Source organism: Notolepis coatsorum (assembly GCF_963971535.1).
Source record: "Notolepis coatsorum genome assembly, chromosome: 5".
Lineage (NCBI taxonomy): Eukaryota > Metazoa > Chordata > Actinopteri > Aulopiformes > Paralepididae > Notolepis > Notolepis coatsorum.
The window spans coordinates 127,830,428-127,855,347 of NC_140169.1; the positions used below are offsets into that span (position 1 = coordinate 127,830,428).

Below are 24,920 nucleotides of genomic sequence, written 5' to 3' on the forward strand. Positions count from 1 at the left end.
TATTGCACTTCATTGGAAATGGGGGGGGCGCCCCGCTACGAGGACCATTTCATGTATGCACGAGGAGATATAATAATGATAATCTAGCGTTGATTTCAGGAAGATTCGATAATCAGGTGAAAAATTACAACGTGATAAGTGTATTCCACTAAAATGCTATTATCGCGTCTTTTCCTGGGATTACTAAGAATCACCAAAACTATACTCATTCAAAACGGTATAAAACGGAAATGTATGGATGAAAAAACAATCTGTTTTGTGCATGTTGACTGGAAGCAACTCACTAACAATCGACATGTGTATTAGACCAATAGCTATAATATAAGATATATTTTTTAAGCACTCGCAAATTTGGCATTATAAAACTATATCCATTGAATAAAGACCTGGCGCTGAAGGGGGATCAGTGCTAGGGATGGGTACCTTTCACATTTGAACCGATACGGGATACCGGTACCCAACGGTACCCTTTTTAGGTACTTTAGTCTCAAGAAATGTACCTACCTCAGTCGTGAAAAAAAATCCAAACTTCAAATAACTACAATTTCGACAGTTTTCGGCTTGTCATTGCTCCGACTGCTTTGTTGTTGAATCAAGTCAAATCCTAGGTAAGCATATATTGTGCGTGTGAACGTTGACATGAAAAGAAAAAAGTAAAAAAAAAATAAAAAAAAAAGTAAAAAAAAAAATAAAAAATATTTCTTTTTATTTTTTTTTATTTTTTTTTCGGTTTCTCACTTGATTCGATACTCGGTAGTACCGACGTGTTTCGGTTCGGTACCTCAAAAGTACCGAATTCGGTACCCATCCCTAGTTCTAACAAAAAAAATCTCTGCCTTTGATTGGCTAGAACACATGCATTATGCAAAGACCAGCCCAGATCTGCCTCCAATTGGCTCCGACATTTGACTTTGCTAGTCAAGACTCGACAGTACACTGGGTTGAGGCGCGGACGGAAGTGGCCATTTTTCAAAATAAAATACCCGAAAGACTATTAGTATAGGTAGGTGTAGTGGTTACTTCCTGGTCTATAGGGAGGTGTAGTGGTTACTTCCTGGTCTATAGGGAGGTGTAGTGGTTACTTCCTGGTCTATAGGGAGGTGTAGTGGTTACTTCCTGGTCTATTGGTAGGTGTAGTGGTTACTTCCTGGTCTATAGGGAGGTGTAGTGGTTACTTCCTGGTCTATAGGGAGGTGTAGTGGTTACTTCCTGGTCTATAGGGAGGTGTAGTGGTTGCGTGATTACCAAACCTAGCCGCATTTCTCAGAGACGCTCTCTGATTGGCCGACGCCTGTTTCTACACCGATTAAGCTTAGGCACTCTTCGAAGTTGGTTAAGGCTAGAGTTTGTCTTAGAGCGTGACGGCAAGTTCTTTCGACGGTTAAGCTTAGGCACTCTTTCGAAGTTGGTTAAGGTTAGAGTTTGTCTTAGGTCGCTTTCACATATAGTTTTGGTGGACTCTGTGCGGTTCTGGTGGTGAAGTTGCAACATTGTTGCATTCTTCATTTGGTTCGCCTGCGTTCACATAGCAATCTGTCAGGCGCACCGAACTTTCTGAACAATGTCACGCGGTCGAAAAGGGCGCTCGTCTATTGGACAGTGGAAATGTGTGTGTGGCTGCGAGCCTGTGTGTGCGCGCGCGCGTGTGTGTCCGTGTGTGGACTGCGAGCCCTCCAGATCAGCGGAGGCGAGTTTTGACGTGGCATTGATCCATTGTTCTATTGAAGCTCATTACCACCATCCTCTCGCTAAACAACTTGTACACCACGTTGTTTTTATGAGTGCCCACAAGTAGCTGTTTTATTTGGTCTTCTGCCCATATGTGTAGGTGTGCTTGTTTTGCAGTGAATGCCGTGCGCCTCGGTAATAATATAATAAGCCGCGTTTTTTCTTCCTTCTTCCCAAGATGCACAGTTAGATAGATAGGATTAGGGATGCCCCGATCGATCGGCCACCGATCGTTATCGGCCGATAATTAGTATAAATATGCGATCGGGGAATTCCGATAATTAGTCATATTCGCCGATCGCGGAAACTGATCAAGTGGATATCTCACTCGCTTGTCTCAGACGCACAGGACCTGCAAACTGCTCCTCCTCCCTAGCCCCGCCCGTACCCGTGTAGAGTTTGTAAACACTCCGCCTCCTCTGCTGAGTCTAGATAGTGCATTCGACCTGAGCTAACGTTAGCTACCTAGCTATCGTTACTGTTTAAACAAAATTACCCAGTCAACTATTCACTTTTAGTAGGCATTGTCTAACGGTATTTAGCCGGCTAGCTACCGATAGCTCCTGATATCAACAAATGCTCCAGCAAGTCTTGTAGTGCATGTTGATACCTCCGTTAGCTCGCGTTAGCTGACGTTAATTCACTGTTCAAAACGAAATGTCCGATTGAACTAAATAGTTGTCTTAACGTCATCTAGCCGGCTAGCAGTAGCTACAGGTAGCTCCTGATATCAATGTCTTATAACATTGATTGAATGCGTATTCGAGCTGAGGGCTTGCTGAATGTTAAATGACCAAAGCATAACGTTACCAATAGGGTCCCGCTGCAGTGCCGGAGAATCCTTTTTGGTAGCTGGAGGCTACTAGAGTACAGTACACACAGACAGTGGAGCTGTTTGCAGATAGCGAGCATTTTGACTTGTTGCGTGGTGGCGATGTCTCGCAGATAATACAAGTACAAGTCTAATTATATAATATATATATTTTATTAAAAAAATAAATAAAAAAATTATATAAAATAATTTTTAATTTCTTTTTAATCAAAAACGATCGGTATCGGATCGGTATCGGCCGATATGGCTCACGACGATCGGTGATCGGTGGCAAAAAACGTGATCGGGGCATCCCTAGATAGGATAGATAGATAGATAGATAGATGGATAGATGGATAGATGGATAGATGGATAGATGGATAGATGGATAGAGAGATAGATGCAGTGTGCTTGTTTTGCAGTGAATGCTGCGAGCAGTGGTAATAATAAGCACTTCCTATATTTGGTTCGCGTTTGGTCCGATGAAGCGAACCGAGACCTATGTTTTTGGTCGGACCAGAGTTTGTGTGTTTGGTCCGCGGACCGAGTTCGACGCTCATTCACACAAACCCAAAAAACCGGACTATCGAATTCTGGTCCGATAGTCCGGACCAAACAGCCCCTGTGTGAAAGCGACCTTAGAGCATGGCGATAGAACGCCAGGTAGTTTGCAGGCTGTTTGACGTGGAAATGGGCAAAGACACAGCTCGTCACGGATTGGGCAAACGCGTCAGTGGCCAATCAGAGAGCGTCAGTCAGTGCCAATCAGAGAGCATCTGAGAAATGCGGCTAGGTTTGGTAATCACGCGTAGTGGTTACTTCCTGGTCTATAGGGAGGTGTAGTGGTTACTTTCTGGTCTATTGGGAGGTGTAGTGGTTACATGATTGCCGTTTCCGGCCGGTCCATCATCTTGAAAACACAATGTATTTGCCCATTGCCCATTTCTAAATCGTCTCGTTTAAAACAAATAAAGCATCGAACATTTGCATGGTGTACCTTTCTGTGCGTATTCATCCACAATCTATAGCTCAACATGAAAATATTCGCAATTAATTGTAAAAAAAATTATCGCTGAATTTTATTTCAACCAAAAATGCTTAACAAATAATGTTAGTGATAGAAGGGAACTCGTTTTGTTCTAAAATGGAAAGCTTTCCAAATGTTCATGAGGTAGAATTGTTACAATAGCCGATAATCCATTTTCCCAAAGATAAATCCCTATACGGGTGGACCTCGCAGGCGGTCCAAAGTGACGTCAGACTACACCTCCCTATTTAGGAGCAAATTGTTTGCATGATTAAAAACGATGGTTCGAACATCCGTTCGAAAAACCCTTGCGAATGTTCGAATCCCAAAAACAGGCTTGGGACAGCTCTAACTGGAGCTGAGCTGAATGTGTTAAAATAGACATAAAAAGGTGAAGGATTGGACTTTGCGAGCTAACTGTAATACAATGTTATTTTTTACAATAATTTACATAACATCTTAACACATTGGGCGCCATCACTGTAACAGGGAGCGAAATTAACTTTTTGACTCACCGGCCAGTGGCGGGTAGATGGGAAGAATCTACCCGCCAAGCATATTTCTTACCTGCCAACTTTTTTTTGATAAAAAAAAATTATTATTATTATTTTATATAAAAAAAATCTTTTTTAATAAAATATATATATTATTTAATCATACTTGTGATTGTGTTATCTGCGAGACATCGCCACCTCGCTGTCTGCAAACAGCTCCACTGTGTGTGTGTATACTCGAGTGGCCTCCAGCTCCAGCAAGGATTCTCCGGCGCTGCAGCTGGACCCTAAACGCTACATTCAGCATGCAAAAGGATTCTCCTGAGCTACAGCTGGGCCCTATTCAGCAGCCCTCACTCATGCGATGTAAGCCAGGGACTCGAATGCGCATGTTGTTGTAGGACATTGATGTCAGGAGCTATCTGTAGCTACTGCTGGATGGCGTTGGGACAACGCCTCAGTGAACTATTTAGTTTACTGCGACATTTCGTAGTGACTAGTGAGCTACCTAGCCAACGGAGGTATTATGCACTGGACTATTGCTGGAGGATTTGTTGATGTCGGGAGCTATCCGTAGCTAGCCGGCTGAATAACGTTACACAATGCCTCATGTATTAACACTTTGGGTGCCGGGAAACGCTTTACAGCGTCATTCCCGGCCATGCTCAAGTTGCCGAAGGACGCTTTACAGCGTCTTTAATATCAATATTTCAAAAATCTGTGATCGGATTCATATTTCCCCTCCGCTGGCCTGAGATCCACCAGGAGGACCCACTGAGCTCTCTGGCGGTTCAGGAGCGCCATCTGGTGGCCGATCGGCGCAATCGCCAAACAGGAAGTGCTGTGGAGGTTGTGCTGGTCGGCCATATTACTTCCGGGCACTCGGTTTGGCTGCCGGCACTCTGGCTCGTCACAATATATAGCGATCCATTGCCAATAACTCGATAAACAACATGATTTGGACGTGTATATAGTATTATACAAGCTGGAAATGGTTCATCAGGATAAACATCCCATAATCGAAAACGGTCTACACCACGCTGATCGTCCAACGGCGCGAGGAAGATCCGGTAAGATTCAGCGTTATTTTTGAACGTGTTCCATATAAACTGTTATGATGAACATATGACCCACACTAGATGAATGATATAACGCTGCCCACGGAATTATAAACGATCCCCCGCCCATCTGGTCATCATCAGATCATACGTAGATCATTCTAGAAGTACGTCCAATTGAAATTTTTTATATCGCCCCGATTGCCATCAAACTGTATTTCATCATCAATATAATGCATTTGGGGCTATAGATCACGTTCTGGAGAAAGCTGCAGAAAGAGATGAAAACACTTATACATTAGAGATTAGACCATACTTTACTATGAATATGTGAATGAAAAAGTTTAACGTTGCTACACAATGAACAATACATATAGGACTTTGAATGGGCCCTAATAATGGCAATGTAGCAATAGAATTTAAAAAGTTATAGCCATGCAAAGAAGGGGTACTTCTCCATAGACAAATAGAGCTGGCAATCTATGGTATATCATGAATTTAACCCATGGCACCCAAAGTGTTAAATTAAACTAAGTGAATAGTTGACTGGGTCATTTTGTAACGGTAGCTAACGTTATCTCACGAAGGTCCCACACTGACTAGACTAACGTCACGGTGAGGCAATAGCCTCTGTTTACATGCAGGCATACAGAAACAGGTGGGGAGGAGTAGGAGCAGCAGCAGCAGTGCGAGGTGCCCTCTCTGCCACTGCTGTAAGCCTATGGAGATGTTTACCTTCTTTGCAGGGCTATAACTTTTTAAATATTATAGCTATATCTGCATTACTATGGCCCATTCAACATCGGGTATCCATCGTTCCGGATGTGGGAACGTTATATTTTTTCATTCATACATAGTTGTGTTAATACCGTCGAGAATATAAGTATGTTTTTAAGCTTTTCTGCTGTAATTCCAAAAACGCTAGTTATAGGCCCTGAAGCATAATAGATTATCGATTGGCTATATTAAAAAATTCAAATGTATATGATCGGTATACATTATGCTTCATCATGCATGAAGGAAAGGGGGGGGGTCGTTTATAATTCCTTGATCGTCAGTAACAGCTTTATTTAGTATGGGTTGATATATTGATCAGACTGATGCAAACAAAGAAATGGACAATCAAGCTGAAAGTAACGTTATTTTCCTCTTACCGTTCGCCGATGAGACTGGAGGAAAAATATCCCAATTATTTGACGTCGATCTGCTAGATCCATTTCCGGTTTGTATGACGCAATAAACGCCGAAATCATATCATCGATTATTGCGTTTCGAAAGCGATCCAAATGCACTCGAGTGTGTATATTGATCCACGCCACAATATATCTCTGACGGAGGAATTTCCTCAATGCACCGATCCCCACTTCCGGTTTGGCGTGAGTGTAACTCGCCCGACCATCCACCAGGCGGCGGTATTGAGGTGTTGCAATATCAGAACAGGGTCTGGCTGCGATCCGGAGGGAGGCTGGATGAATTATGAATGCCATGGCGAAAAAATTAAATATTGATCCCAAACACGTGATACGCCGTTGTTGGCGTTCAACGCATGGCGGGCAATAACGATTTACGCCGTTCTTGGCGCACAATGTGTTAAGAAATTACTAATGTGTATGGAAACTGAAAAAAAAGGTAATGGTAAAGGTAACGCTTAAAATGTATTATTGCAGCGGCAAAAGGCGCAGTGGACATTTTTGGGTGCACCTAAATTATGTGCTGGTGCACCTAAATGAAAAAGTTAGGTGCACTGGTGCAACCAATGTAAAAGGTTAGTCTGGGGCCCTGAGTGGTATGCCATGAAGCACTCTTCCCATTTAACATTGTAATTATCTCTCTCTCGCTCAACATGACAATATAAATCTATCTAACGTTACCAGACAACATCCATACAACATAGGCTACACACAGCGATCATCCATGAGTTAACACTTCTGCTCATCATCATCAACACAGGCTACACATATCTATCGCATATATTTAGCATTTTGTTTTCTTTTTGATTATATATTAAGATTCTATTTAGATTTTTTGATTATATATTGTAACTATTTATTGTAGGGCAAATATAACTGAGAGGGCATACATAACCTCATCTCGCACCTTGTTGCCCATATGCACATGTCCAGAGTTAATTATATTGTTTACACTGCCTTTTTATTCTATTTTTATTTTTACTTCTTCACTGTACTATAATTATGTGACCTGTACCATGTCTTCTACCAATAATAATAATGGCTTGGATTTATATAGCGCCTTTCACATACCCAAGGCGCTACCTGTACCTTCCCTCCCCCCTCCCCCATGCTGCTATGATGCCTGAATTTCCCCAAGGGGATCAATAAAGGAATATCGTATCTTATATCCACAGAACAGTACAGACTCCAGGAAGGGAGACGAATATTGTGAAAATGACACCACAAACACTCTTGCTTCAAAAACAAACTGAAAGCATAAGGAATACATACTTGTATATTATCAATTATTTGTTAATAATAGGGATGGCTCTCATAAGGAGGGGTGTCTGAAGAACCTTTTTATTTCTCATTCCGGTACAAATCAAAGAGTTGTGGGCAATCTGGTCACTTTGCTCTGGAGATCCACCCCTCTGTGTAGACCTAGGATGGGCGTGTTGGATAACTCGTTCTGCCTCGTGTCTGTTCCCAAGTATGGAAATTACCTGTTGCTGAAGTGACTATGAGAGTAAATATTAGCACTGTGGCTCAACGTTATGCATGGTACGGTGGTGCAGTGGTCACAGTAAGAAGGTCCTGGGTTAGATTCTTTCTGTGCAGAGTTTGCATGTTCTCCCCGTGCTCGCAAGGGTTTCCCCTCCAGAAAAAGAGATAAAGCCAATGGAAAAACATGCAGAACAGATCGCTAATGCCGTCACGTCCCTGACGAAGACGGACAAGAGCACTTGGATTTGTCCCCGGGCGGCGGGCGCGGCCCCACGCTACAGCCCATGTCTTCTCCAAGCTGCCCTTGCTGGGAAGGATGACAGGATGGGTGTGACAGAGTGGGTCCATCACTGACGCCGGGGCAGCACGCACGCACGCACACATACACACAACATTCACTCATCATATACATTCATACATAATCAAACATGCATACATATCCATTAATCTAAGAATACATGCATTTATACATACATACATTCATTCATTCATACATATATTTATTTATTGTGTTGTGTAGGGCTGTCTTAAATACTTCGAAGCTTCGTTCGATGGCACAAGCTTCGAACAAACAAAAAAGAATCGAAGTAAAAAAAAAAATACATTTTTTTTCAAACTTTTTTTTCAATTTTTTTATTTTATTTTTACTTCGGTGTGTGTGTGTGTGTGTGTGTGTGTGTGTGTGTGTGTGTGTGTGTGTGTGTGTGTGCATGGGGCCATTGGGTGGGGCCGGGGGACAAATACACTGGAGGAAAGTAACCCAGCTCAGCACTGCCCAAATTACATCATCACTATTGCCTGTTTGAAGGATATCATCCTCAAACACATATACACCACCTACACGCCTATTCTCAGTCCTTGCCCCACAATGGTGGAATTAACTACCCACCCCAGTTAGGACAGCCGAATCCCATCCAATCTTTCGCCGTCGACTAAAGACGCACTTCAACCATTATCTGAAATAAAATTTAAAAAATAAAATAAAAAATCTAACCCTAACTAACCTTACTGTCATGCACTTGTCCTAATAAACTAACCTACACTGTAACACGCAACACTTTGATGAATATTGTTACTCAGCTGATAGAGTTGTATCCTTCCTGATGACCTGTCGTACAGAACTTGTAAGTCGCTTTGGATAAAAGCGTCAGCTAAATGACTAAATGTAAATGTCTTGTAGAATTCCACACATAAGAAAGAAAGATACTGGGATGAATAAACAAAATAGGAAATAAAATGTAGAAATGCATGAAATACATAAATAAATATGAATCTCCATATATGAAATAGAACATTTAGATAAGGTGCTACTGAGATGTTTTGGTGAGTTCTTTGTTTTTTTGTGGAAGTAGCCCTTCTTAAAAATGCATGAACATTCACTGATAATTGGTCTGTAGTGGAGTCTACAAGGTCTACATTGCCGGACCATGTAGAATCCGGACCTTGTAGACTGACATAATTCTGTGCATAGTTTAGTCTACACAGGCCATATTTCAAATAATCAAAATCTTACTTCATTCATCTTAAACATTCTTGATTTGGGGGATTGGTAGTTCCCATGAAATCTGAAGTTGTTCAAACGACAACAGCGATCCACCTTGAATAGGTCGCTTTCACATATAGTTTGAGGACTCGGTGCGGTTCTGGGGGTGAAGTTGCAACATTGTTGCATTCTTTATTTGGTTCGTCTGCGTTCACATAGAGAAATCTGTCAGCGGACCGAGACCTTCTGAACAATGTCACGCGGTCGAAAAGGGCGCTTGTCTATTGGACAGTGGAAATGTGTGTGTGGCTGCAAGCCTGTGTGTGCGCGCGCGCGTGTGTGTCTGTGTGTGCTGTCTGCGAGTCCTCCAGATCAGCGGAGCGAGTTTTGACATGGCATTGATCCATTGTTCTATTGAAGCACATTACCACCATCCTCTCGCTAAACAACTTGTAGACCAATAATAATAATATAATAATAATAATAGTATTGACGTGGCATTGATCCATTATTAATGCCGTGCGCCTCGGTAATAATAATAAGCCACGTGTTTCTTCCTTCTTCCCAAGATGCACAGTTAGATATATAGATAGATAAATAGATAGATAGATAGATAGATAGATAGATAGATAGATAGATAGATAGATAGATAGATAGATAGATAGATAGATAGATAGATAGATAGATAGATAGATAGATAGATAGATAGATAGATAGATAGATAGATAGATAGATAGATAGATAGATAGATAGATAGATAGATAGATAGATAGATAGATAGATAGATAGATAGATAGATAGATAGATAGATAGATAGATAGATAGATAGATAGATAGATAGATAGATGGATGGATGGATGGATGGATGGATGGATAGATAGATAGATAGAGAGATTAGATGCAGTGTGCTTGTTTTGCAGTGAGTGCTGCGAGCAGTAGTAATAATAATCACTTCCTATATTTGGTTCGCGTTTGGTCCACTGAAGCCGAACCGAGACCTACGTTTTCAGGCGGACTAGAGTTCGCCTGTTTGGTCCGCGGACCGAGTTCGACGCGCATTCACACAGACCCGAAAAACCGGACTATCGAATTCTGGTCCGAAAGTCCGGACCAAACAGCCCCTGTGTGAAAGCGACCTTAGTCACACTGTGCTGGCTGCGTCACAGTCACGAAAGGGGCTACTTAATTCATTAATCCAATCCACTTTATTTATAGAGCACATTTAAAAACAACAAAGTTTACCAAAGTGCTGTACAAGTCCCACAACATAAGATAAAAAAATAAAAATAAATAAAAAACTATATAAAAGAAAATTATATAAAAAAATAATTAAATTAAAGATTGCCAAAAGAAATTCGAAGGTCAGCCCTAGTGTATATGTATTTATTTATTGGGTTGTGAGGGTATTTGGTGTTGGAGGTTGTTTTTAGATAATGTGTGTATAGGAAACGGTAATTCAATTGATGTGTAGCACCTGTTTAGTCTTGTTAATTAATTATGTGTGGCACCTGTGGAGGGGGAGGAGTGCAGGTGTCATGAGGGCTGCGTGCCCAAGGTTCTGGGTTCTTGCCCTGCTCTGTTACAATGAAGGTAACTTAGGGAAGCGCCGTAAGTGTTTTGTTTGTTTTGTGTCGGGCTTGCCCTGCTCTGTTACAATGAAGGTAACTTAGGGAAGTGCCGTAGGAGTTTTGTTTGTCTGTTTATCAAATGAAGTTATTGTGGAACTCATTTGATATTCCAGGTAGTATAGTGTATTTTTTTGTTATTTCGATTGTCACTTTTTGTAAACTAATGTCACCTGCACCGTGGATGGCCGGCAAATAAAACACCAAGATCAAAAAGAAAAAAAGATAAAAAAAAAAAAAATTATATCTTGATATCGGACCGATGTGTAAAAAAACGGCCATATCGGCCGATATTATATTGGCGGCCGATATATCGTGCATCACTAACAACAACAGATCGCTAACGCTGTGGCGTCCTTGACGAAGACGGGCAGGAGCACTTGGATTGGTCCCCTGGCGCGGCCCTCGCCGACGCCTGTCTGCTCCCGGCTGCCCTTGGGGGGGAAGGACGACGGGATGGGTTAATCGCAGAGATGAATCGCATCGGCGATCCTACAAGAGAAGATGCATGCGTGTGTGTTCTGGTGTGTGTGTGTGCTAACCGTGTGTGCTAACCGCTAGACATTGAGGATAATTGCATGCCAATTAAAGACCTCTGAACAGGTCCTGCATTATTATTATTATTATTATTATTATTATTATTATTATTATTATTATTATTATTATTATTATTATTATTATTATTATTATTATGTGCAGTGAAAACTCCAATGCGTCTAACATGCTTTACATCCTCGCCATTCCTGTATGCCCACTCACAGCTAGAAAACAGCGGAGTTCCGATAGTGAGGGAAGGGAGGTGGGGCTGAGCCCGTCTCTCTCTCTCTCTAGGTACAATTATTTATTATTATTTTTTTTTATTATGTTTTTGGTAGATTTTTATTTGTTTACTACCGGGCAGTACGGTAGAGAGAGAGAGAGAGGTAGAACATTACATGGGTCGCCACTTGGGTGCCCTAGGTACAATGATTTTAAGTAGTCAAATGTTACACTATAAAAACGTGTGTGTGTGCGCCCACGCTCGCATCCCATCTCATCCCAATGGTTGTAGGAACGGTTTGGGAGAGGGAGGGGTTTTAGGTTGTGTTGTTGTGATAACAATGTTGAAATTAAGAAGTTTAGACTTAGTTTAGTTTTACAGAGAGAGTAAAGTACAGAAAAAAGGTACCAGTATCGATTCCCAGTTAAAAAGAAGATTGTAGGGCTGGGCTGACCTTCGAAGCTTTTTTTGGCAATCGAAGCTTCGGGGCCGAGCTTCGATTTTAATTCAAAGCTTCGATTTTTTTATTTTTATTTTTCTTAATCTTATGTTGTGGGACTTGTACAGCACTTTGGTAAACTTTGTTGTTTTTAAATGTGCTCTATAAATAAAGTGGATTGGATTAATGAATTAAGTAGCCCCTTTCGTGACTGTGACGCAGCCAACAAGGTTTCACTCGGCTGTGTGATTTAATTCAAGGTGGATCGCTGTTGTCGTTTGAACAACTTCAGATTTCATGGGAACTACCAATCCCCCAAATCAAGAATGTTTAAGATGAATGAAGTAAGATTTTGATTAAGAAGGGCTACTTCCACAAAAAAACAAAGAACTCACCAAAACATCTCAGTAGTACTAGCACCTTATCTAAATGTTCTATTTCATATATGGAGATTCATATTTATTTATGTGTTGCATGCATTTCTACATTTTATTTCCTATTTTGTTTATTCATCCCAGTATCTTTCTTTCTTATGTGTGGAATTCTACAAGGCATTTACATTTACATTTAGTCATTTAGCTGACGCTTTTATCCAAAGCGACTTACAAGTTCTGTACGACAGGTCATCAGGAAGGATACAACTCTATCAGCTGAGTAACAATATTCATCAAAGTGTTGCGTGTTACAGTGTAGGTTTGTTTATTAGGACAAGTGCATGACAGTAAGGTTAGTTAGGGTTAAAAAAAAATTAAAAAATAAAATAAAAATGTTCAGATAATGGTTGAAGAAGTGCGTCTTTAGTCGACGGCGAAAGATTGGACGGGATTCGGCTGTCCTAACTGGGGTGGGTAGTTCATTCCACCATTGTGGGGCAAGGACTGAGAATAGGCGTGTAGGTGGTGTATATGTGTTTGATGATGATATCCTTCAAACAGGCAATAGTGATGATATAATTTGGGCAGTGCTGAGCTGGATTACTTTCCTCCAGTGTATTTGTCCCCCGGCCCCACCCAATGGCCTCGCACGCACGCACGCACGCGCACGCGCGCACACACACACACACACACACACACACACACACGTTATGTTCGAAGCTTGTGCCATCGAACGAAGCTTCGAAGCTTCGAAGCATTTAAGACAGCCCTAGAAGATTGGAGATGTACTGCTCTAGTCTACGCTAACAAGCTCCCTGCTTCTTCCTGCCTATTAGTCTGGCAGTTACTAAGCCTGCAAAATGGAAAACTGGGGTGGAGATTGAGAGAGCACTACCCAAAACTGAGCATGCAATTTTTCCGCATGATTACTTCTAAGGATGTTGACTTTCCCTAAATCATTATGGGCTCATTAACTTTCCCCAAATCATTACAGCTTTTACTTAGAGAACCTGTCTGGTCGGGTAATCTGGCCGTCATTCATGAATTTAGTAATGTTAGGCGTCTCAGACAAGCTTAAACTACATACTGCTTTCAGGATTCTCAAGTTCTTCAAGGTTCAAGCTACTAGTGCCGTTTGTCAAAACAACAGTAGGGTTTCGTCTGCTGCACACTAGCGCCAACACTAACTGACATGGACTCCAGGTGGACTCACAGCGGTCCTCGTACCAATTAATCCAGTCTGAGATGACCTCCCTCCCAGTCAGTTACACTGGACGCACCACACAAGGAAACAGTGTTTCAGCTCAGCTTACAACTAAAGTATCTTAAAAGTCATGGTCCTGAATCCTGATGGCTATAAATGCATCTGTCGTTTTACCTTTTGTGTGATAAATATACTACCCAGAACTTCCAGAAGCACTCTTTCACCACCTTACTACGACTACCCCACCCACAGCAAAGCCTTGCCAGAACTGGGTGTGTAAAAAGATCAGCAGATTAGCAAGTGGCTTCTTTCTATTGAAACAGACTTGTTCAGGGGCGGTCAGGTGGCGTAACGGAGATTGCGTTCGTCACCAACCCCGGAGCGGCTGGATTCGCCTGTTCGAATCCAGCTGACAGCTCCGGGGTTGTCACCAGCTTGGCTGGCCGTTCACACTAATACAATTGGCAGTATTAGAGGGTGGGAGAAGCTGGCGGGGTGGGTCCGGGTCGTTGTAAACAGCGACTCCTACAGTTCGGTCGGGGCGCCTGCTAAGCGTGGATAGGATCTAAGTGGGATAGTGTGATCCTTCCACACGCTACGCCCTCTGTGAGAATCCGCGCTGCCAGGTGAAAAGAAGCGGTTGATTGGCTGGACGTGTGTCGGAGGAAGCACGTGGTAGCCTCCACTCTCCCAGACCGACTGTGGGGGGTAAGTGCGCAGCGACCAGGAAGGGGATTGGGAATTGGCATAACGACTAACATTGGGATGGGAGAAAATCGGAGGAAAAAGGAGGGGGAAAAAGATCAATAAATAAAAAAATAAAAAAAAACAGACTTGTTCAAACACACAGACAAAAACACATCCCTGCTTCTGAGAAGAATACCGTGTAAGGGTCTCAGTAAAGAGGGCGGAGCCGCGTATTCTGCCTTCCTGTGGTCCTCAGAAATTAACGCTACGCATCCGAAGGATGCAATGAAACGTGTCAACAGTGGGGGCAGTGTGGACGCTAAAACTTGACATGGAAAGCTGCACAAAAACAGGTCGAGACCTTTTTCTGACCGTGATCTCAACATAACCTCTGCACGTTCGTGTTGCCATGTTTTACGTTTACGTTGCAAATTTGGATAGTGGATAGTTCACAAGGAAGATATTCTTCTTCTATATAATTTTATGTGTCCCGGCCAGGGAGGATTCTGCCCTGTTCGGCCCCCTAGTGGATACTTTGTAACCCTCCAGGTACACGCAAAATACACAGGCAAGTATGTGAACACTGCCGTTCACAATGCAGCCGCTTGTCTACCCGTACACATAGTTAAAAGCAAGTACACCGAGACCAGAACCCCTCCCATGCACACAGTGGACTTGGCTTTGAAGATTAACCCTTTCACTACCATACTACACAGAAGGTAAACCTTTCACTACCACACTACACTACAGACGGTTAACCTGTGGTAGAGCTGACCTCGACTAATGGATCGAAAGGAGCCGTAGTCGACTGCCAACATCTTAGTCGAATACAAAAAAAAATTATTCTTTCCAAAAGCAAGGCCTAGAAGCGTGGCTAATAGCACACATACCAGCGAGGCTAACTGCCTAAGAAAACGGGCACAGAAAGAGGATTTCACACACTATTATCAAGATGTATCCATCAGTGGACCAATTGCATGCTTTCGCAGAGGACAAGAAGCCTTCAGTCGACTTCTTCAGACATTAACCATCCCCCACATTCGGGGGGGGGGGGGGGGGTAGTCGACTACTAGTCGACTATCTGCACATTTCGGCCAATCAAAGTCGACTATACAAATCCTTAGTCGGGGACAAGTCTATAGTGTGGTAGTGCACAGGTTAACCTTCTGTAGTGTGGTAGTGATAGGGTTAAAGCTTTGGAATGCCAAGCCTAACTGCTGAGCTGGCACAACTCCTGTGACAAAGCTTAAAGATTGACGAGAGTCATCCTTCCTCAAATCGAAGTCTAACGTCAATAGAAATTTCTCGTGGACTACTTAAAGTTGTACATCACACAAACTGGATCTTTCAGAGAGCGTATCAATTACTTTCTGTTTAAGATAGTGTCTGGGCCGTCTTCCAATACGGAAACATCAGTTATTCTGGGAGAAAATCATTCCAGACCTCTTAAGTCTGTCCCTTTTACACTAGCGCTTCTAGTTGGTTCGTCCCCTTTCTGGTGCTTGACCCCTAAAAACGGAGGATTGCCTTTTCATCAGCCCCCAACATGGTCAACCATAGACAGATTGGTGAATTTGGACCAAATAATGATCATTACTTTCCTCTTTCAGGCTGCTTTATCTTTATCTTCACTTGATTAATAACTGGAGGAGGGCTTTTAGACTTCAAATAAGCCTTATTTCACAAGAAAATAAAACATCTGTACCAAAGATTAAAAACATGATGATTTGTATTTGTATATATCTTTTGAGACCAAAATAATCTTGAGACACCCAGGTTGGGAACTGCTGCCTTAACACAAAACCCATTTCTAAAATGACACAAAACCCTAGGGCTGTACAGAATGTCATTTTTTAACATTCTAACAAGCTTCGATTGAAGTATTCGAACGAAGCTTCGAATGTTTATAAAAAAAATTACTTAAAGGGGAACTATTTTACTATTTCTTTCACTGTTTGGGCACTTTTACACAATTCCTGTGAGTTTATGGAACACCTCTGTAATTTTTTATTTTTTTTAATTCATTGTTTTGTATTTCTAATCAAGTCCTCAAAAACAAAAAATTTCTACCTCAAGATCTTAAGCCGTTTTGAGCCTGGGCTCCAACCACAATGGTAAACCACTGCCCCGCCTGATGATCATCATGCAGCGGTGTCTCTCTGACATCACAAATCAGCACATTTTCAGATGACTCAGTTCAGTGAGGGTGAATATTGTGAGAGGAGAATTGGAAGAATGCGCCAATATGAGAATTAGAGACATAGATCATATTAATATAAGTCCACATAGCTAGGAAACAATGCTAAACACTGAAAAAGACCATTTATAAGATAGTTCACCTTTAAGATTTTTTTTTTTTTTTTATTATTATTATTTTTAAACTAAATCTTCAATTTGAACAAAAGTGATTAATCTGAAGAAAAAAAAAAGCAATAACAAGACTGTGGTACAAAGAAGACCCACCGACAATAGCACAATGGGTAGGAATAGTGGAGGAGATACAGGATATGGAGAGGATAACACACATGCTGAGGTTACAGGAAGAGAAATTTGGAGAAAGATGGGGAAAGTGGGAGGATTACAAGGGGAACGAAAACGACATCACAGAGGAAGAAGGGTAAAGGAGGAAAGAGGTTCAAGGAGGGTCTCTGAACCCATGTCACACACTTTTGACTTAGTTAGTATTTTCTGATTTTATTTTTCTTTTTTTTGGGTATTACAATTGTATTACATTTTTTGTACTTTATTATTTATGTCTGTTTAACAATGTTGTATTAATAATCAAGGAAGATGTGGTTTGTAAATGGGTGAATCAAAAGGCAAAGAGAAATTTAGTTAGAGCCATATGAAATCCGTTTTATTATTTTCCAAATTCCATTTAATTTTTTCCCAAATTCCATTTTTTCCGTTTTAATATTTCAGAATTCTGTATTTTGCCTTTTATGCTCATTTTACCATCAGAAATAGTGTCTAATAAGTGGGAATGAATAAATGTCCACAATTGAATAAGATATAACAGTCCATTTAATGTTTTTAAGTGCTTCAACTCAGAAATACAGTTCAATTTTACACAATATTTTTCAATTAATATTGTGACAAAATAAAAATACATATTTCAAGTGTAAACAATAGATACAGCTAGCTACTACTGACATTATCACAATGACAATGTCAGTAACCTAGCTATATCTATTATATTGTGATGAAATATAGTAATGCATAATTTAGGCACCTTTAGTTTAGTTTATTTCGTTTATAAAGGACAGTGTATAATGGCAAACGTTTGCATTAAACAAATGGATGAGTGCACCAGATTTAGCAAGAAGCTATCATTTCCATCTATAGTCCTATGTACTGTAACGTTTCATAGCTATTTAAGTTTATTTAGATTATAAAGGGCAGTGTATAATGACAATAGTTTGCATTAAACAAATGGATGGGTGCACTAGATTTAGCAAGAAGCTATCATTTCCATCTATAGTCCTATGTAATGTAACGTTTCATAGCTATTTAAGTTTATTTAGATTATAAAGGGCAGTGTATAATGACAATCGTTTGCATTAAACAAATTGATGGGTGCACCAGATTTAGCTAGAACTTCTAGAAGCTATCATTTCCATAGATAGTCCTATAACGTTACATAGCTATTTAAGTGTATTTAGTTTATAAAGGGCAGTCGTTTGCATTAAACAAATGGATGGGTGCACTAGATTTAGCTAGAAGCTAAACGTCCTAATAGTGTCGCAAGTGTTTTTGCGGGTCCAGTCAACGGAACGTTGACAGAATTAGCAAAACACCTTATCACCGGAGGCATAAAAGTCATTAGGATACTGTTCTGCTCTGAATTGAGGGCTTATTGTGGAATAGTTTAGCTTCTTGACGATGTTAACACAAGCAGCCAGACGCTTGAGCACCGCGGCTGTGTTGTGTGTAACACGCTGTAGCGTCCCCGCCTCCCCGGACTCGCGTGTACACCAAACGTTCCACCCAAAAACGAAATTTCAGTCCAGATTAGGCCAAATTCTGCAATATTCCACGTTTTGCAGTTGATTCCATTTTTATTGGTTAATTCCGCGATTCCGTCCGCGATTCCGTGAACGCGGATTTCATATGGCTCTAAATTTAGTATAAAAGGAATAGAAAGGGCGAAGGATAAGAGAAGAAAGAAATTCAAGGAGGGTCACTGGACCCATACCATACATATTTGCCTTAGTCAGTATCTAATCCTTTTGAGTAGGTATTAAATTTGTCTATACCTGTTCAAGGGCGGTATACAGTCAATCAGTCTTTGTATTAAGTGCCTGGAAAAACAACTGTAGTGGAAACATATAACCAACAATGCTATTCATGTAACCATTTATGTTCACTGCATTCTTGCATATTGTGTTATGGGATCCATTTGTGTGTAAGTGTTGTTTGTCTATAAATGTTAATAAAAATGTAAGTTTAAAAAAGAAAGTGATGGTGACGTTTTATATTATAATATTAGTGTAGCCTAATCTCTAACTGCAACTGTGAAGAAAACCCCCATTGGTTTAAACACATTGAATAGACACATTTTTTTTTTTAAATAATAATAATAATTTTTTTAATAAAACATTTGAAATTTGAATGTTGATTTAGAATTCGAATGTCAACATTATGATTGAAGCTTCGAAGCATTCGGTACAGCTCTAAAAATTACACACACAACCCTGATTTCTAAAATGACACAACCCATTTCTAAAAAGGAAGAAACGGCCCCATAGCCAGTCCCTTGAGAGCTGCAGAGAGAAACCTCTTCCGCACAATCTTGTTCTCTCAGGCGCTCCGTAATCTGTGTCCGATGTGTTCTGTCCGTTCCCCGTGCCAGATGATTCCATGGAGTTGCCTTGACACACAAGACCCCCCCATGCAGCTGTCAAACTTGAAAAGAGAGGAAGCGCCCCGCTTCAGGTCCACAGACAGACAGGACACAAGGAGATTAGGGTTGAGGTAGCAAATGTTTTTCCAGTGTGTGCTAAACTGTAACCTTTACTGAGACATGAATATATTTAGGCCTAGACCATTAGTTTGGGCTTATTTTGACAATAATGATAAATTAGACTGTTATGGCCTCATATCCCTGTTATGACCTGATAAGGCTGATATCCCTGTTATAGCCTGATTTCTGTTATAACCTGATATCCCTGTTATGAACTGATATTCCTGTTATAGCATGATATCCCTGTTATAGCCTGATCTCTGTTATAGACTGGTGTCCCTGTTATAGACTGATGTCCCTGTTATAGACTTATAGACTGATGTCCCTGTTATAGACTGATATCTCTGTTATAGCCTGATGTCCGATACCAGTATTAGTATCAGTACCGGTGCACCTTTAACACTTTCAGAGCCATTGCTTAACCTTGATTTACCCCGTTGAATGCCACCATCCACTTCAATGTTATCTTAAAAACGCCTAATCTATGTTTTAAATTATGGCTATGTACCAGCTGGCTCCGCCTCTACATATCTACAGATCCCAGGTCAGTCTAAGCGACTGACCTGTTTACACAGGGATAGACGATAGGGGGCGCTTTTTTCCATTCTGAGCTCCTGTAGGAGCTGGTGTACCAACAGGAGACTCGGTTGATGAAATATGATTTCAGATCGCTAATAAAACAATAAAACAATATTTGTCGTCGGCGGCACTCAGTGGGGGGGCTAATAAAACGAGATATGTCGTCCGTGGCACTGAAGGGAAAGAAGATAACGGAGACCAAAGTCGAAAGGTTTTCGTCATCTTCAGCCAAAGGGAAAAAGACACTTTGAGAGACTGGAGCTAAATGTATCTTGCAGGGAAACATAGGTGGTCTCGCAGATCACTAGACCCAAAGAGGCACTGGAGAGAAGTCTGGAGGCTCCTAAGCTGCTTATCTGAATGCTGTCTCCAGTTAGCTGGCTGACGAGTTGAACGGTATTAAAGAAGAGGCAACACAACAGAGGTCCCCATTAACAGGCCAACACAGCCAACGCGGGGCCTGATGTGCAGACCCTGAACCATGGGGTCAAAGCAGAACAGAGGAGCTCAACCTGCGAGTGAATGCAGGACAGCAGGCTTCTCTGTTAGAATAGGCTGTTACTGTGTCTATGACAGGAGAAGGCAGCACTCTAATCACTCTCCTGCATGCTTTAGGGAAAGCTGGTTTAAGGTGGGTCAAAGTTTCCTTTGGATAATAAAGCAACATAACGAGCAACTGGCTGGACACAACCAAGGTACAGCAATGCAACAGAAAGAGGGGGAGATCCATTCATGCATTACATGCACATAACTTCTTCATGCTCCAGTCAACAGCATTTTCTCTCGCCAGACAAATAGCTTGAAGCTTCAGGCAGCAAAACAAAATAGTGAAATACAGGGTCAATGTTTTCATGACCCACTACTCTCACTCACTCACTTTATAGGATTTTTTTTGGGTATCTATTCTAGCCGATATTCAGATAGAAACAACGCATCAAATCTGACTTTGTTGTACAAACAACTAGCCTGTTAGACTGGTCCTCAATCAGGGCAACTCCCAACACATTACCTATACATGTATTATTCAGCGTCAGACGGCCACAGCAGAATGGGCTGCACGCATTACGTACATGTGCAAAGTGCAAACAGAGTTCCTTCAGGGCAGCAATAGCAGAGGCACTTTCTGTGTACACTGGGCGAGCCTAACTCCATAGCAGGAAGAGGCCTTGGGTTCCAAAGGTCACAAACACGTGATCCGCTGGGAGTGGGGATTGGCTATAGGCTTTATTATACGTTACCGAGGTTACACTAGTACAGGGGTCAGCAACCTTTTTGACATGGAGTGCCTGTTTGAAATATAGTTGTAACTAGTGTGCCTCAACAATATTCCATGCATCGTAATTTTTTTTCTCATAATCATGTATTTTTAATGATAATTTTTACATTATTACATCATTATTGTTATTGTTATTATTAACAATATTATTATGATGGTTGTATCAACCCTAAATCTGAGTTGGGGGGGGGGGTGCAATGCAGACAAACGGCTGCATACAGTGCGACCATTTCACTCACATTTGCCCATTCATTTTTGGACACATCACACACCATCGGTGTGTGTACTGTACGTGTGCTGTCATAGCTCCACCTACAGGCCTAATGGAGAACACCAGGAGAACACCAGGATGTGAATGGAGGGTGAATGTGAGGTATATCGTGTAAATAAGTTTTGATTGATCGCAAGACTACACTGTAAAAAAAATAATAATAAGTTACCAGAACTTAAAAATATTGAGTTCAGTTACTGTGCATTAAGGTTTTCAGTTTTCAATCCATAATAAGTTAACAGAAAAATAAGTACACAACCACATTATTTCAACCTAATAAAACTATGTTTATTGTCATTGTTTTAAGAACACAAGTTGACTTGGTAATACTCACATTTTGAGTAAAAAAATGGCTTTTAACATGTGCAATGTTCAATGAAATAGAAAAATAAATAATAAAATTTGTTGATTAATCCCACTGGTCACAACGATGACTGTAATAATGTTTTTGTTATAAGGATCTGCAAATGTTACTGAATGATGTAGCAATGTATTTCCAGCTAAATTGAAATAATAAACAAATAAAGGGTCTCAATTAAATATGTGGTAGTAAAAAGAACCTGTGGGAGGATTTCAACAAGATAAATGCGACAACAGTGCAAAATATTTCACTAATATTTATAAAAAATTTAAAAAAATTAAAAAATCTGCTGCCCCCTGTGCCTATGCAAATGCCCCCACGCGTGCCTAGGGTTGCCTACCCCTGCACTAGTACTTGCTGCCATAACGATGGGTTGGGTTTATTTGCATATTTTACATGCAGGTAGCAAGGCTAAATGGCCAGAGGCAAGAATTACGTAATGGGATTGTCACAGCCACAATGGGGGGGGGGGTCAATGGTTGAGCCAAAAGAAGATACACAGTAACTCTAAGAGTAAACTAACATCTAGAAACTGTAGCTCTGGGGCGGCTAGGTGGTGCAGTGGGCAAGGCGCTCACCACCAATGCAGGAGACGCTGGGTTCGAGCCCAGCTCTCCGCATTGCTATCAGCTTGGCTGGTCGTTCATACCAATACAATTGGCAGTATTAGGGGGTGGGAAGCTGATGGGTGGGGATCGGACGTTGTGGACAGCGACTCCTACAGGTCGGTTGGTGCGCCTGCGCAGCGGAATCAGGAAGCGACGGGGGCGGCGTGCCCTCCAAACGCAGACCCCCGACACCGAGAGATCGCGCTGTGCAGGTGAAAAAATGCGACTGCTGCTTCCTCGAGTACCGGAGGGGACACGTGATGTAAGGCTTAGTCCACATTGCAGCCGGCTTGTGGGAGGCATGGCCTAACAACGTTCGAGACAGGGGAGGGTAGAATTGGACGATACGAAATTGGGATGGGAGAAAAAATTGAAAAAGTAGATAAAAAAAAAGAAACTGTACCTCTGGTCCTAGGATAGCCCGACACGTCAGGGCCACAGAGCGTTCCATGGGTCCGAAGTGTCAGGCTAGTCCTAGGAGTAAGTCCCTTCTATAGCCTACAACCTACAGGGGCTCAGTCTCCCCGTCACTGTGTGTGTCATAGCAACAAGATGTTGAGACAATACTCCAGTAGTCCAAGGAGGTATAGAAGATGAGAGATGTCTGTACCAAACTGCTACACACAAAAAAACATGGATATGACAGGATCACAGGATAATAAAAGTGAGCTCGAGGTGGTTTGACCATTATGTAGCCAGTGGAGGAGACCAGAACACCTGGAGCGCAGGGTCGGGCAACACAGACGGTGTAAGTTGACACTCTTCACTCACAGCGAACAACAGACACTTTAGTCCGCTCAGTGGGGCATGACTAATTCAGCTCACATTCCACTAATTACAAAAGGCACATAGGAGAGTCAATGCCCCCCCCCTCACCCCACCTAAGTATCATAGTCGCAGTAACAGGATATACTGTATGCTCCATTATTCCATCATCGTGGGCCCTGTGGCAAAGTCACATTCTACTGTTGTTTTGGCTGCCGGCCTAAAGAGTTAATTGTGCTATTAAAATTGTGTCCGCTCCTTCTCATGTGGGTGTGTTAAATGCCAGGGAGATAAGGGCCTGATACAACGGTGTTCAACTTCCAACCAAGTGTAGTCATATGAAAAGGATGGGTTGGGCCTAGATTTTATAGATTTAACCACCCAACAAGAAGTCCATAGTCGGTTTACAGCCTGACTGAACTAAAGCCTTCACGTGACACAAGTTCACTTTTATTGCTACGGGATATCGATGATCTTCCGCAACTACCGAGGGATTCACATCACTGAAGAATCCTAACCAGAAAACCTAGCAGAGGTATCAAGGAGGGGTACAACAGACAGTATTCAACACAGACAGCAATAACAAGTTTTCTAAAAAAGCTAAACTAACAGCTTCTCTGGATAATTATGTTAATTGCTGATGGTTAAAATTGTTTCCTCAAAGGACTTTGGCCCCTGGACGTTTAATAGCAGCAGCAGGACGTCACCTCGGGATAAGTTCATTGCCACAGTGAGCACACTTTACTGTGTGTGTCCAGTATTCACTCATAAAACACGGTTATGAAAATGAATGACCAAAGGTCAAAGTTCTTGGACAGAGGAAAAATGGACACAAGTCCCCTTCCAGTTGCAAATATCCTTAAAGGCATCCAACTATAGCAGAGGTCGCCCCAACAGTGGGACAATAAGCACCCACACACAGCCATTATATAACCATGCAACACAGAACCATGTTCAGATGACAGGAATGTGTTAGCTAGAGTAGCTAACGTTAGCTGCACACAGAATCACAGCACAGTATGTTGCACACATTCAGGCCTCGGTAGCAATAGCTGAGACCACCCCTTTTGTGTTTTATGCAAAACATGCCCATTCATCCCTGACAGGGCAGCATTTTGATCGAGGCCGAATTGTCGTTGTATTTTGAATCGCACATATTATTAGATTGTTATTTAACGCCGACTTAATAGCATCCTTTGGATCATCTGTTGTATGCATCAGTGCATCCATTCTTTTGCAGCCTACTAAGTGTGACTCTGTAACTGTGTAATTCCACCAACTGCTGCGTCTGTCAAAATTGCATTTCCAACCAGTGTGTGTAGAATTTGTTGAAAAACATCTACTATTCACTGAAGGGGAGCATGTTTTGTGCACCACCTGGTAAGCATCCCACACACTACCGAGTGCTTTGTTGACGTTTTCCCCCAAGGGAAGGATACCTCAAATGTGATGGCAAACGCTTCCTGTGTTTTGACAGGCTCTCTCTCTCTGCTGCGGTGCATGCATTGTAGCCAGCCTGCTAATATCACCTTCGAACCCATAGCTCTAGGTTGCGGTAAATTCCCTGTGCGTTCAGGAAAAGGCGTTTTACCTACCTCTTTTGTCCGTCAACGTGTATGCTCCGGACTGGTTTCTAATTATGGAGGTGCCAGTTTCCGCGAGGTTCAGATGATCCAAGCTCCCAACTTCCAAGCTCGAGAGAGAGAGAGGGCCAGATCCCCTTCCTGCAGCC

General features: G+C 41.7%; 1 protein-coding gene across 2 annotated transcripts in view; it reads right to left on the reverse strand.

The window, feature by feature from the left end:
• LOC311229139 (unconventional myosin-VI-like) overlaps positions 1 to 24,920 on the reverse strand; it is a 167,791-nt gene extending 142,871 nt beyond the window's left edge. For both annotated transcript variants that reach the window (XM_084315167.1, XM_084315166.1), the window contains exon 1: positions 24,784 to 24,920. The gene's annotated coding sequence lies outside the window, so the exon portion shown is untranslated. The remainder of the gene's footprint in view (positions 1 to 24,783) is intronic.